Source organism: Chlorocebus sabaeus, chromosome 8 (genome assembly GCF_047675955.1).
Source record: "Chlorocebus sabaeus isolate Y175 chromosome 8, mChlSab1.0.hap1, whole genome shotgun sequence".
NCBI classification, from domain to species: domain Eukaryota; kingdom Metazoa; phylum Chordata; class Mammalia; order Primates; family Cercopithecidae; genus Chlorocebus; species Chlorocebus sabaeus.
The window spans coordinates 100,347,013-100,363,110 of record NC_132911.1 but is presented as its reverse complement, the minus strand read 5'-3'; the positions used below and the strand labels follow the sequence as shown (position 1 = coordinate 100,363,110).

Genomic DNA, 16,098 nt, shown 5'->3' with positions numbered 1-16,098 from the left:
AAGCCAAATATCCCACCTGGAGAAAATGGTCACATTATGCCCTTTTGTTGCTTTTGAATTTCAAAACACTTGCAATACAAAATCCCATCAATACGTTTTTTAAAAATATGCTTCATGAAACTGGTGTATTGCTTACACTAAAAACAAATAAACAAACAAGAAATCTTCCTCCTCAGCCACAAGGATAAAAGGCAACTGGGGGAAAAAGCAAAACAAAAGCAAAGCAGAACACATTGACAATTCTTACTTCTGTTTGTGGTGATGGGTTCAGATTCCTGATCCAGAGAGAGAAGGGAAGCAACCTTTGTCTTGAATTAAATTTTCTGGCAACAACAGTAGGGATGTATGAGGCAATGTATACTAAAGCAACGCCTGGGACTTTGAGTGGGATTATGTTGAATATGCATGACACACAAAAGGAAAATGTTCATGACTTACAGATGTGCTCCACATTGAGCTTTCTTCCTTTTTTGGAATATCAAATAGAAGAAAGCAAGAGGTTTGCAGCCATGTTATTATAGGCATCGCCGCCTCTCCCCCTCCCAAACTAGAATATTCCAGTATTTATTTTGCTATCCATATGACCACAGTTTAGACTAGAGTAAAAATAGAAGCTGTGTGAGCCTAACCTGAAAAGCTCCAAGTGCTGGAGAGGGTCAGCATTAATAAATTCTAACTGAAGTAATGAGATTCTGTTTCCTGGTGGAGTTTGGCAAGGGAAGGGGGGAAAAAGATATTTGGAATTTATTTCGTATTCAGAAGTGTTTTGTAAAAACTACCATAATGGAACAGAGTCCAACTCAAGCACAGGAAGCCAACAGGCTCTGGTTTAGATTTAATAATTCACTTTAAGGGTTTTTCAACTGCTACAATTCTAGGCCCCAAGGCATAACCACATATATTCTCCTCCCTATACAGGGGCTGACAGAATGCCACAGAAAGTTTATAGGACAGAAAAATGAGAAAGACCTTGGGGCAAAGGGCAGACCACACCTTTCCAGGCTTCAGCTCAGGTTGGAGAAAGCATCTGAGTTCTGAGACTTGCCACAGTCAATGGATAGAATTTCCAAGCAAGCCTGCGTTTCAGAGGTCTGAGCTAGCACTGAGTCTCAATGTCAATAGGAATATGGAACACACTGCTGCTGGCCTGTAAAAAGAAGCCTTGACTATTTAAAAGATGCCAAGTAACAGAAATTGGCACAGACACTTTGGAAATCACATTGGCAATGTGTTTTAAGAAGCTATGAAATCTTTTATACTATTTGACCAGATGTTTCTTCTCCCAGGAATTATCCTAATGAAATAAAAGTTAGGGTGTTTACTACTGCATTAAAGACAAATCAGGGAGACAATGTCAATGCCCACTACAGGGCAGTACTATATCTAGTATATTATTATGCATGATATATTAGTTTTTTCAACACGGCCATTAAAAACCATACACCACATAGTAATAAGTATAACAACAAATTAAATTTAAAAAGCATACATTAATTTTTTCTAATATTATAACTATATTGCAATTTCATATACATTTGGCAAAACAATGAAAAGGGAATGGAAAATGAAGAAGAAAGATAACTGATTAGGGTAGTGGATTTGTGTGTAATTTTTTCCGAATTGATATTACAGCTACATTTTTGGCACTATAATGTTGCTAAAAGCACAGAAAGCACAAGACCGATAAAGTCATAGACATGAATGACTTGGAACCAGCTTTCAGACATCAACTATGCAAATAAACTTTTGAAAATTAATTAACAGCAAATATATCCAAACACAAGACACACACACACACACACATATAATATATATTATACATATATATATATATATATATATATATATATATAAATCTAAAGCAAGTGTCATGAGCTGGGTGCAGTGACTCATGCTTGTAATCCCAGCACTTTGGGAGGCCAAGGCTGGAGGACTGCTTGAGGTCAGGAGTTCAAGACCAGCCAGGGCAATATAGTGAGACCTCATCTCTACAAAATATTTCTTTAAGAAAAGAAGCAAATATTATGGAAGTATATAAGTACTAAAAAAAAAAAAAATCACACTTCAGAAAAATGCCAACTCACAGAACAGTGCTTCGGCCACTCCTGATCCATTTCATCTGTGGTCACAAAGGCAAAAGGTCTAATAAAATGGATATGCAGTTGTAAGATTTCAGGTTTTAAAAATTCCTAGGTCTAATAACCTGTCTTGTTAGCGCCTCCTTGCTCCTGGGTTATTTCAAGTGGAGAAAGCCAATCCAAGTCAAGGAGTGCTTGCTCCGTTTCCCAGCCATGCAAGCTCCCTTCCAGCTTAGCCCCAGCCAGAGGAGGCAGATGCCTGCACTTGAGCCCTGTGCCTCCAACACACCTGCAGGGCTGACATGCCAGTGAGCTGGGCAGATGTTCCACACTGCTCTTGGTTTTCAGCGCCCTCTCTATTACACCTACCTTGCCTGTTTGTAATGGGAGCCTCTCCTTCTGCTGATTACAGGAAAGCCTATAAGTGGACACAGTGACCTGATCTAGGAGGACTTTTGAAATGAAGAAAATGACACTTGCAGCTGGTTCCTTATACGGGGAGCCTAAAAATGTGCCAGCACTTTCAAAGAATCTCTTAACAATTTAAAAATCTAAACAAAGCAAGAAAGCTAAAACAGAAGGAATAAATCTAAAGGCGGTGAGACCACCGATTTCAAGGCTGAAATTAAAAGAAACTGTTCTGAACGGTAGGATTTTTAATACCTAGCATCACCAGGGCGGCTGCACTGTGTGCCAAAGAGATTATTCATATTCCTGATATCTACTGGGAAAACAGGCTGATTCTGCCCAAGACTCCTAGCCCCAGGTTCTGTATTTATTTTTGTATATAAAGGAACTGTTCCTGGCCAAACTTTTTAACCAAGTAAAATAAATAACAGCCAACTAAGCAACTTTTAAAGAAATGGTTTCCTTAACAGAAGAACCAGGAAAATATTTAAAGGTATTAGAGTCTATTATGAAATCCATCACAGAAACTGCATGAAATTCCCCAGGAAATGAAGCCTTCCCCGAGCTGCACCATGGCAGTTGGGGCAAAAGCATTAGGTCCTGGTCAAATTGACACACTTCACGCAGAGTATACTGATGACCACATGACCTGTGTCATCTCAAAGCAAACGCATTTTAGAAAGGACTCCTGCTGGTGTGCTGAAGTGCTGTATATGAGTACTTTATCTGAAGAAGACATTCTTGCCAAATGAGGGAGAAAGGAAACCTGTGGACAGTAATAGTTTTTTTCACAACGACAAATACTTTATCAGCTGTACAAACTGACACGTGGCCAAAGCCCTCAAACATCCAAAAGGTAACCTAATCCACTCCCGTGCTGCCTTCTGTCTTTCTAATCTACCTCCATCAGAATCTATACATGAAGACATTCCAGCGTTCTGCTGACAGAATCATACAGTACTCTTTTACCTTTTTTTTTTTTTTAAAGAGAGACGGCGTCTCATTCGGTTGCCCAGGCTGGAGGGCAGTGGTGCAATCTCAGCTCACTGCAAACTCTGCCTCCCAGGTTCAAGCGATTCTCCTGTCTCAGCCTCCCAAGTAGCTGGGATTACAGGTGTGTGCAACTATGTCCAGCTAATTTTTGTATTTTTAGTAGAAACGGGGTTTCACCATGTTGGCCAGGCTGGTCTCGAACTCCTGACCTCAAGGGATCTGTCCGCCTTAGCCTCCCGAAGTGCTGGGATTACAGGCGTGAGCCACCATACCCAGCCCTCATATAGTACTCTTATCCTTACGATATCAGGGTCAAACAGGATGAAAGGTAAAAGCGAACTTGCAAAATGATAAAATTACATGCTTAATTAAAAAATAATACTTAAGAAGGACTTTTGAGAATACGCTTAAAACAAGAACACACATTATTATTTTTTGCCCCCGAATGAGGCTGATTTATAGTAATTCACTACTGACAATTAAAAGTCTCAGTTGGAACACACATGTGTAAGTACCATTTCATAAGAGAGATAACATTTCATTTTCTAAAAATATGGAAGATGAAGAAAAGCAAAACAGGAATTAAAAATAGGTCATCTCCGGAATTTTTTTTCTCCAAGTTAGTCCAGGAATAAAAAAAGCTGATTCTACTGGTTGTGAGGCAAGCCGTACTACAGAGGCCCCTGTGGGATCTGGCAGCCAGGGGTGCTAAACGAAAAGTGATGCTAAATTCAACACTATTTTATAAAACTCCCCATTCTCTCTAGGATCTTCAATTCTTCCCAAATTCATGGGGCACCCCATTCCTGCAAATGCCTTCTGTAAAGCAGCCGATGGCAATGCGCGCACCGCTCCCTCTTGTAGAATGAAAGCCCCCGGACTACCTGTTACATCTGAATTTTCTAGAGCATACAGATTCTTACTGAGTTAAACTCTGGGAGCCCAGTCCACATGAATGGTCTCTTGCTTGGGCCCTGTGAGGATGGCACCAATGTTTCTAACATTTAATAGATTTAACTGCTCCAGGCACACTCCCTTCCAGCAGGGGCTCTGCCCACAGAGTGGAGTTTATGATTTAATTGGTATGAGATGAGCCTATAGTCATGACGCTCACATGTAAGATACCAAACGAAGACATGTCCACTCCTCAGTGGCAACAGGCAAGAGCTGAGGGTATGGAGGCTTGGGAGCTATCAGTTGCCTTATCCCTTTGACTGGACATACCTGGCTTTGGCCAATGCTCTGGAACAAAGACATCCTCTGACTCTCCCTTCCTGCTGCTTAACCTTACACTCTGCCCGTAGAAAAATGACACGCTTCTTGCCCCTCCTGCTTTGGAGGCTGAAGAATGCGGCTGAATGATTGCAGCTGCCACGGTAACCTCTTTGGCATGCGTGCCAGCAATGCCTCACCTAAGAGCCTTTCCCCTGCCTCGCTGCCCTGGCCCACCGGTGATGACCACAATCCGTTCAAGTGGTCACATTGCAGGGCAGCCCCCATGGTAACCCATTTGGAGCTGTTCAAGCTCATACCAAAGAATGATGTTTTTAATACAGATTGTTCTTTTTAAATCCTCTACAAAAGCAGCTGTAATCAATCGTGCGGGGGGCTCTGTAAAAAGCTGCCATTGGGAAAGCCCTAATATTGATTCTTTTCCCTTTCATGGCTTTTAAGACAATAATCCCATGCTAAGAAACTATAATCAATTTTTCTAGACTTTGCTAACATGAAATATTATCTAAATCAAAATGTTATCTTCAAAAATTACAGAGAAATTGTAGCCGATAAAAGAAAGCCATACATTATCCTGCCTTTCATGTAAGAGACAACATGTTTGTTTAAAACAAATGCCAGTCGAACAAGTTCAATAACTGTTAAATACTGATTAAAACTCTGCAACTCTTATAAGAGTTCTTTAGCAGATGACAATAGCTTAAAGATTGAGGAAAAATCTATCTTCATTTGAGATCTGGCATTTCCAATTTTTAATTTGCAAGATAATACACTATTTTCTCTGCGCCTATTCTTAGAGAAAACTATCAATTTTAAGCCTGTGTTTATAGAAAGTCATGATTCCAAGTGGTCACATCCTGACTGAACTTCCAAAAACCAGAATATTTTAAGTCTTTTCACAGGAATTATGGTAGATATATTATTCTGTCAAGTTTGCCTTTTCACACTAGGCCTCTTAGAAACTCAAGCATTTCAAAAGGCACAAAGTCAATATTTAAAAAGCTACAATGCGCAGACAAAGCAATTTGGCATTTTCATTTAAAACTTATATTAAAAACCCTCACTAGCATCAACAGCCAATTTCCAGATTAGACATTAAAGGAAAGCACAATGTAATCTAGTCTGTCATCTGTTTAGAAGGAAAAAAATTAAGACTTTATTAAAATGCCATACATAAAACGAATACAGAACTGAAATCTAAGTAGACTGACAGCCCATAATGCTTTATTGTCAGCGTGGCACCTACCACGTGAATGAAATTAGATCTGGTCAAATCCAAAGTGCTGGCAAAGAAACAAAACACAAAAAAACTTAACTGCTATTTGCTTTGCTCCCCAGTAACAGCAACTGCAGTTTCAAGGGAGTGAGCTACGATTTCTGTGGCAAGTGTCTGATATGCATTCAGGTTTCACATTCCTGGTATCCAACAACCGCAGGAGTTTACTGAGGAAATGGGTGTACAATTTCCAAATTTATTAGTTGGGAAGTTTAACTCCCTTTCCACACCCACCCCATCAACCCCTCAAATTAGAGAGGGCCCCTGCTTTTTCTTTCTTTCTTTCTTTTTAACACCAAACTAAATAAGCAAGAGCTGAGAGTTCTGTAAAACTCCTTAACACTAGCTGATCAAGGGCCTAAACCATTGTCAAGCCATGCCGCCTGGGGCTGTCACACAGGGCGCATTTCACAGCTTCACTGGCCTGGCAGCCTTTTTATCCCCGAAGTCATCTTAAGCAACTGTTCTTCCGCAAACAGACCTCTGAGCTTCATCTCTTCCATTGTAAAACTGTGGCACAAAAGAGCTAAGCATTAAAGGCAAACTAGAATCAGCCTGGTCAACTAATTTCAATCCCGTCCTTCTCTCTGAATGTTTTTATTTGCATTAGGGCTGTCTAACAAAATCTGTGATGATGGAAATGTTCTACATCTGCACTGTCCAAAATAATAGCAAATAGCCACATATGGCTACTGGGTAGCTGATACATGGCTAGTACAACCAAGGCACTGAATTTTTCATCTCATTTACTTTTCAATCAATTTAAGTTCAAACAGACACATGTGGCTATTTTTCCGGACTTTTCTAGTGGCTACCATACTGGACAGTGCAGCTCTAAAGAGAATTTAAGAAACTCCTGTTGGAAGCCTGGATGCATCAAAGGCACCCACCTTTGCTGGGCTAAGCCACTTAAACATTAACCGCACATTAGCAGAAGTCAGTGCCTAACAACATAATTGCCTTTTCCGTCACAACTGTCCCTTGGCACTATACACCTGGCAGGAAAATTAAGGAGTCCATCTAACTAGGTCATGTAATGACTATTTATCAAACAACTGCTATGTGCTGACATGTCTATCATTTGTGTAAGCTTCATGAATGGTAGACAAACTATAGTACAGCCATACAATGGAATATTATTAATGATAAAAAGATATGAGCTATCAAGCCATCAAAAGACATGAAGGAACTTAAAAGGTACACTGTTAAGTGAAAGAAGCCAATCTGAAGAGGCTCCACACTGTATGATTCCAAGTATACAACATGTTGGAAAGGCATAACTATAGAGACAGTACAAAGACGAGTAGTTGCCAGGCGTTCAGGGGAAGAGGGAGTGGGTAAATAGGTGGAGCACAGGGAATTTTTAGGGCAGTAAAACTATTCTGTATAATAATAGTAGATACATGACATTATGCATTTGTCAAAACTCATGTAAGTGTATAACACAAGATGCAAATCTTAATGTAAACTATGGACTACAGCTAATAATAATGTATGAATGTTGGTTCATTAATTCCAATAAATGTGCCACACTAATACAAGATATGTTAGTATACAGTAAGTGGTGAAATAGGGGAATGGATGGGGGGTATATGGAACACAATGTTCTATCTGCTCGATTATTCTATAAACCTAAGACTCTACCAAAAAAACAGTCTATTCATTATCAAAAATACAAATACCTGGAGAACTCCTGAGGCCTGCCCATATATTCTGCCCTGACCAACCGTCCCTTCGACAGTGAAACCAGGTTTTAGACAAATCACACAAGAGATGGTTCTTGTTTGCTAACGACGTATGTATCTAGCTGCCTCACCTCTCTGGCATCAGACTCAATTAGCTTCGCCAAATAAACAACACATTCCTGGACTTCTAGAAGTTATAAGTAGCCCATTTACAGTTGTAATGAGTATTATACATTCATTCTCATTCATTCATTCTTGCCTACACTGTTACATCAAGCAAGAAAGTAAAATGCCAGCAACAGATATGGAAAGTGTAGTCTTCTCTAGGAAAACGGCTCATCTTTGTACCAGTATTAAATAACAAGTTGCATGTTCCATCCACTTAGCCATCACAATCACTGGGATTTCTCTGATGTATTAATAAACCGCAGAGGAGTAAAAGTCTACTACATCTCAAGACATTCTTGGGACAACTGAGAAATGTAAATATGGATTGGATATTAGAAATGTATTTATCATTAACTTTCTTAGGGGAGATTGTGTTTTCTCCTTAATCCCAGGGGATAAATGCTGAATCCTCAAGGGTCAAGTATCCTGATGACTGAAATTTACTATCAATGGCACAACAAAACAACAACAAAAATCTGTATATAAAGAGAATAATAAAGCAAATCTGGTTAAAAAAACAAACTACCAATTATTGAACTTAGGTGGAGAATACTGTCCTATGCTTTCAACGTCTCTGTATATCTGAGAATTCATAATTTAAAAGTTGGAAGGCAGTAGGGTAACTCCAGCTGAAAAAACTTTGGGTGACACCAGAGCTGGTATTAATCACTAATGGGACCAGAAAGTGCTGCCTTCCTACCAGGAACAAGAATGAGCTGAACTTTGCTAAAAAATCACACCAGCCTGTATAAACACATTGGGCCCACAAAAGACTGCATGATGTGTGTGTGTGTGGGGATGGGGGAGGGTGGTAATCAGGTCATCTTCTAGGAGAAAAGACAGCTATGAGCTTGACAGATAAGCTAGGGCCCTAAAGGGAAAAGGTTTCTTTGACAACGGAGAGGGGGAAGACAGAAAAGCAGGTAAGAGAGGCATCTTTTATAAGGGCAGAAAACAAGTCCAGTCACAGTAGGAACTTCCCCACCAGAGCTACTTGCAAACTCTTTGGTGCCCTTTCGTTGGGCGAACAAGTATCTGACATGCAGAACAGAAATCATTTTTCTATGTGCGTGGTTTTAATGGGATTCACGTATTCAAATAGCTAAAGAAACAGAATTAGAGGTAAACATTTCAGGCTGTGAGTGGCTTAGATATGACCCCCAGGAAACAAAACCTTGCCTCCTTGAACAAGTGAGTGAGGGGAAGTGATTAAACAGTTATGTCAACAGAACAGAACTCAGCACTTGGCTCCTATCGCCATCCTCACCATCCCCTTAATTTAAGAAGAAACTGTTGGTGGCATCAATACATAAATTATTCATGTATTGTATATTAATATATTAAAAGGATGACTTGAAAATTCAAGCTGTACACTTATGATCTGTGTACTTTTCTGATTGTGTTATACTTTAGTGGAACGTTGACTAAAACCAACACAAAGAGAGTAACCTGAATCTCAGAAACCCTCCCCGCAATCCCACCACTCAGGTTTGCAATTACAGGTATTTACAAGACACCCACCAGGTGGATCTTACGGTTCTTTCAGGATTTTTCATTTATTACTTATGTATCTGAGCACTGAAGTCAAAGAGATGCCAATGCTCACTCAGGAAACATATTTAGAAGGCTCTGCATCTCCACAGTTTTCATGAAGGCAAAAGGCTTAGATTTCTGGTTGTCTAAAACAGGAGTTCCCAACTCCCAAGCCACGGACCAATACTGACCTGTGGCCTGCTAGGAACCTCGCTGCACAGCAGAGGTGAGCCCCCACTGAGCATGATCGCCTGAGCTCCGCCTCCTGTCGGATCAGTGGCGGCATTAGATTTTCATAGGAGCGCGAACCCCACTGTGAAGTGCACATGTGAGGGATCTAGGTTGCGCGCTCCTTATGAGAATCTCATGATAAATATACTGCGCTTGAATCATCCCGAAGCATCCCCGACCCCTGCCCTCGGTCTGTGGAAAAACTGCCTTCCACAAAACCAGTTTCTAGTGCCAAGAAGGTTGGGGACCACTGGTCTAGAACCTACAGGTAATGCAATACATTTTCCATAGTTCTTCCGTTTTCCAAAGACATAAAATATAAAGACAGGAGGCATTAAATGTCTTTTTCACAGAACAACAGTAAGACAAGCCTATCACCTCAACACCTTCAGTAGAAAGCAGTCAAATGACTGTGAACAGGTGTAATTCCTACCACAGAGAACAAGGTCCTGCAGACCACATAGACAGCAGGCCTGGCTGTTACTTTTCAGCTAATGGAGATTCTGCACCTGGTAACCACAGATAACCAATCTTGCCTGGTTGCTGCTTGGTGGGGAAGGGCAGTTACTTCCGTAAAAAATATTTAGGAAGCAACTGTGGTTAAAATTCTAAATAGCCAAATGGCCGCTCTAGATAAATTTCTGATGAGATAGCTGCTGCTGGCATATATTCGAATTCAGATCAAGCACAGGTAGGCTTTTTTGCTGCTGATAAAGCAGATGTTTTCGTGACTGTGATCTCACTTCTCTTCCCCTCAGGTCCCAGGTACAGACTCCAGGTCTTCGGGTGGCTCTGCTGCCATCTCAGGGTCTCCCCATGAAGATCTGGTCTGTGTTCAGCCTTGCCAACCCCTTGGAAAGGCTAGAGACTTGCGAGGCCCCCTAGGTTAAAGATGCTGGCTACTGTATCCACTTATACCAAGAGTTAATTCATTTATTCACTGAGCACTATGCAGGGTGTGTGCATGGTGCTAAGATCCCAAAGCTGAAGGTGAGCTGGTGCTAGCTAAGGAGAGGGGAGCAGGTGTGGAGGGCAGGGGGAGAATGGGGTCAAATGAGGCACAGGGAATGCAGGCATTCAGGGGACCAAGACAGGATGAGAAAAGAGAGGAGTTTTAGTTCTGCATGATGAAGGGTAGGGTGTGTGTTCAGGATAGGTGAAATAAGGCTAAGAAGAGGACCAGATCATAAAGACTTTTTGGTGAAAAACTAGGAGATTTATATTTCTTCTGTAAGCAAACAAGGGATGTTCAAGGAGAAGGTCAAAATTGTGTGTTTGGAAAGATCAGGCTGGATGTAATGCAGATGACAGATTAGAGGGGCTTGACTGGAGGCAGCGTGATCCATCCAATTACGGCAGGAATTGTGTAAGAAGTGCCAAACCAGAAGGGATTAGAAATCCAGGACAGAGTCAATAGTATTAAAGTAAGTAAAACCTACAGGTTTCGTCAACTGATTGAATGAAGGGTGAGTGAGAGGATATGATGATTTATTTTTTTAAATGACAATAGTCGCTGCTGTTCTCATAGAGCAATTCTGTGTCAGGTGCTGTTATCACTTTACGTGGGTAAGACCTCAAAATCCTCCCAGAATCCAACACTGCAGGTATTAGCCCCATTTTGCAGCTGCGGAACCTGAACCTTAGTGATCCCATGGTTTTCCCTTCATCACCTACACATGAAGTGTAAGTGCAGCACCCAGGTTTCTAATTTTGGGGTCCTCGCTGAGAGATAGAGTCCTTCACTGTCAACCACCGTACAGAAGTACACGTGGGCTCAGACAGCAACTTGTGTCTGAGACACGATGGGATGGGAGGGGAGGGGAGGGGGAGGGGGCGGGGGGAGAGGAGAGGAAGGGAGGCAGGGAGGACGGGGGAGGAAGGGAGGAAGGGAGGGAGGGAGGAAGGGAGGAAGGGAGGGAGGGAGGAAGGGAGGAAGGGAGGGAGGGACGGAGGAAGGAAGGAAGAAGGAAAGAGGGAAGGAGGGAAGGAAGGAAAGAGGGAAGGAGGGAAGGACTGGGGAGTTCAACTGTGGTACAGAACTCCTCCACAAAAGGAAGGAGGGAAAGATGGAGCGAGGGAGGGAGGGAGGGAAAGAAGGAAGGAGGCAGGGAGGGAGGGAGGGAGGGAAGGGAGGGAGGGAGGGAGGGAGGGAAGGAAGGAAGGGAGGGAGGGAGGGAGACCTTTGATAAAGGACCGTTTTCTCAATTCGTGTGGAATGACTGGCTATTTGTGGCGCTCTTGGAAACTTGCCAGAAGGTCAGGCAACATTGTTGTTGGGCGGTCTAAGAAGAGGATCCATCCTGAAGTCAGACACCTGGACTGAAACTCTGAGGTTGAGTTTTTCTGTCTATAAAGTGAGATAATAATTGTGCTCACCTCTCAAATTTCACATGAAGATTAAAGAGAAAAAAAAAGTGAAATAGTTCATGTAAACTGTAAACAACAAAACAAAAAACAAGAATACAAGTAAGTATTTATATTTATGCAGATGCATCTGCTCTTTTAGACAGGCAAGGCACCACATTAAGAAAGTGCCTATTCCTGGAGCTCAAGCCACCTCCAGGCAGATCACACTGCTTTCCTAGTCCGCGTCATAACTAAGCTGGTGGTCACAACAATCTGGCCAATCCTGACATGAACAAAACAAAATAAACAAACAAAGCTGATTAGGACTGAAAAATAAATGAAGACCCTGCAGCTAAGCCTAAAGCTAACCCCACCTTCATATAAACCTACTGCAATAAGGAATTCTTGAGGTAAGAAAGTATTCAACTAATGTAGTTAATGACTCATAGCAGTTAAAAATTGGACGGTAAATAAACAAAGATGACACCAACAGTGATTCTACAGAAACGGACCATGATATGTGCAGGGGTGGAAATCTAGAAACTGTGGGATGGTTTCTGGGCACAGATTTCTGGTTTGTGGTTCAGATATCAAGAATTACATAACATGGGGTCTTTGTTGTTTTTAGCAAATTAGCTTACACAGCACCTAGGTTATGATGAAATATCTAGCCATCCCAAGGGAGCACAAAGTTCCCAGTCAACTTTGAGACTTGGGCCAGCCTGGAGAACCGAATGCAGGCACCTCTCTGCTTCACACCACCTGAGATGCCACTAGAACCATTTGACTGGGGAGTTCAAATGTGGCACAGAACTCCTCCACAAAAGTCCAGTGCACAGGCAGTGGGCATCGCTGCTGGCCAGACTCACTGGTCCTCAGCAGGTGGCCAGAGATGTTTCAAAGCCCAAAAAATGCTTCCATAAAATGAAAGATTTTAGGTATTAACCATCTTCCCCTTTAATATGAACAAACATTTTCCACCAGGGGTTCTGGAGTCAAAAACCATTAAGAAAAAGATTCATTCTGCAGTACCTCCTGTAGGGTTGCCTCTCATTGTCCCAGACGCCGTGCTCCAGGAAAAGCAGTAGTAACACACAATGAGGCCACCGAGGTGGACTCAGGGAACAAAATGGGGTGGCAGCAGTCTCCACAGACTGCTTGAGCCAGCACTGATGGCCTTTAATAGAAGGATAAACAAACCCCAATTTACCTTCCTAACAACCCTTCTCTACTGAGAAAGCCAATCCTTCAATTTACTTGTCCTGAGCCAAGACCTTTCCAGAAAGAAAACTCTACCTGTGCAATAATAATAAATGTTCCCAGTGACTTGATAGCGCCAGGATCCAAAGGTGCTAATGATACTATTATTGCTCCCTCTCAGTTCCAAAAGCCACCAAACTGACAAAGATGAAGTTTATGAAATAGAAAATGTTCAAGGTACTGTCTTCAGGATTTTTTTATTACTTGTGACAGTTTTAGTTTGTGAGCAGCTAGGTTTCCTTCCATTTCAACACAAATTTGTTGTCAGGCAAAGTAATATGTAAGCCAGTAAGAGGGGGTGCTGTCTTTTGGGTACCCACCAATTAGCAAATAATTAGAAAGCAAGGCAGTGCCTTCTCTGCTAGCCAACCAAGTACATCACTAGGGAAAGAATCAAACCCCAGAACCACAAACACAAGATTAGGCTGAATCATATAAATAGGTCAGAATACCAGCAATTTCACATGGTTTAATCCGTATGGAAATTTGAGTTTTTTACTGCTTTGTTTCTATTTTCAAGTTTTATGCAGAGCAGTAGTATTCAAACTGTTCGCTATGGCCCATAAGACCCTGGTGATCGGGGCCCTGCCCCTTTCCATCCTAATTTCATCCCACCTCCCCAATCATACAAACTTTCCCCACCCCACGGCCTTTGCAGCTGCTCTACCTCTGCCTGAAACGCTTCCCTCAAGCCTTTTGTGTGGTTAGTTCCCTCTCATTTCATAGGACACAAATGTGACCTTCTCCAAAGAGGCCTTTCCTGACCATCTTACCCGTTACTCTCTACCCAGCACAGTCCAACAGAAGTATAACGCAAGCCACATGTGCAATTTAAAATCTTCTAGTAGTCACATTTTTTGAAAGTGAGACACATCTTTTTTGGCTTTTTAAAGTTATAGTAAAATATACCTAAGATTTACCATTTGAACTAGTTTCAAGTGTATAGTTCAGTGGCATTCAGTATCGTCACACTGTTGGGCAACCATTACCACATCCATCTCTAGACCTTTCATCATTCCAAAATGAAACTCTACCCATTAAACAGTAACTCCCTATTCTCCCTTCCTCTGGTAACCACCGTTCTAATTTCCGCCTCCACGAACTTGACTATTCCAGTTACCTCATAGCTACAATAATAGTTTCCTTTTATGCCTAGCTTATTTCACTTAGCATTCATTTTAATCATATACTCTAACCCAATGTATGAACATTTAAAATATAATCAGTGTAAACATTAATGAGATACTTTATACATATTTTTCATACTAAGTTTGAATTTCAGTGTGTACTTCACCCTTACAGCATTTCTCAATTTGGACTGACCATATTTCAAGTAAGTACTCAGTGGACATATGCACCTCGTGGCTATCACAGTGAAATGCACAGGTCTCTTTCATTGGTTTGTTTTACTTTCTTCATTTGCCTTCCTCCACTGAAATTATTTTTTCTTTGTAAGTCTACATACTTCTCTATCTCCCCTTGGCAGAGTATGAGTTCCCCAAGGCCAGGACCTGTGTCTCTGGGTTTTTTGTTTTTTGTTTTTGCCTGCTCTAAGCCAAGCATATATTAAATGTAATACAGTCATATAAATATTTCTAGACAAATGTCTTTAAGGCAGATGCTTTTGAAAATGGAAGGATCTGTCTCCAAAATATCACTTTGATCCTGTACTATCTGGCACGAAAACATCACTAGAGACTACTAGTTATCGTTCCCTTTGTACAGGAAGACTAAGCAGAGCTTGGGATAGTTGTTGAAACCCTGGCACCAGACTTGCCTGGCTCTGCCACTTACCAGCTGTGGGATCTCTCTGAACCTCAGGCTCATCACCTATAAAATGGAGAAGATAGTGATAATGCCTGCCTCATGCAGCTGCCAAAAGCATTCAATCAGTTCACATTTTTAAGGCACTTTCAACAATGCCTAGCACTTAGTGAGTGTCCTGTGTGTTGGATCAATAAATCACACAAATATATTTTGCATTGCCATTTCAGGGGTGACTCTGGAGTGAGTGCTTCAGGCGACTCCCCTTCCTGTAGTCCATCTACACACAATGTCAGGACTCCTTTCCCAGAGAGCACGTGTGCTCACACCTCCTGGCCCCTTATAGCACTAACAGTCCCCACTGCCGCCAGGAGCCACTCTAAATTTCCCAAGCAGTTCAGAGCCAGAAGCAGGGAGCAAAATGAATGACCTTTGAGAAGACACCCAACCTCCCGTGCCTCGGGTTCTTCATCTAGAAAATGGAATAATAATAGTACCTACTTTACAGGTTATTGAAAAGTTAAATGAGTTAATACATGCCAAGTACCTTTACAGTGCCTAAAACATAGTAAGCACTCAATAAATATCATCTAGTATTATTACAAGGCTCTCCAAAACTGGACTCCAACTTTTACAGCTTCATTTTAATTCGTTTAGCAAATATTTAAGTACCTACTATGTACTGGGCACTTTCTCTACAAGGCTCTTGCTCTTATAGAAGCTTAGAGTCAGGTAGGAGAGAGGGAAGAGTTGTGGTAATCCAGGAGGTAGATACTCTGCTAAGTGTGGTGTGCTGTACTCTACACTGGACCAGTAAGGGAACCTAACCCAGAACTGGGGTGAAGGTCAGGGAAGGCATTTCATGGAGGAAAGGATATCCAGGCTGAGAGTGTAAGAAAAAGGAAGAGGCCAGGAGCGGTGGCTCATGCCTGTAATCCCAACACTTTGGAAGGCCAAGGCGGAAGGATGGCTTGAGGCCGGGAGTTCAACACCAGCCTGAGCAACACAGTGAGACCCTGTCTCTACAAAACATTTAAAAATTATCCAGACATGTTGGTGTGCACCTGCAGTCCTAGCTACTCAGGATGCTGAGAGGACGATCACTTGAGCCTAGGAGTTCAAG

At 41.8% G+C, this 16,098-nt stretch overlaps 1 protein-coding gene across 2 annotated transcripts in view; it reads right to left on the bottom strand.

Annotated features, from left to right (window-relative positions):
* Nucleotides 1-16,098, bottom strand: part of SDC2 (syndecan 2) — a 117,943-nt gene that overhangs the window by 26,226 nt on the left and 75,619 nt on the right. Inside the window, exon 1 of one of the 2 annotated variants that reach the window (XM_073018230.1) lies at nucleotides 248-269. The exons of the other annotated variant lie outside the window; for it this stretch is intronic. The gene's annotated coding sequence lies outside the window, so the exon portion shown is untranslated. Of the gene's footprint in view, nucleotides 1-247; nucleotides 270-16,098 lie in introns of those variants that run through there. 2 annotated transcript variants of the gene reach the window in all.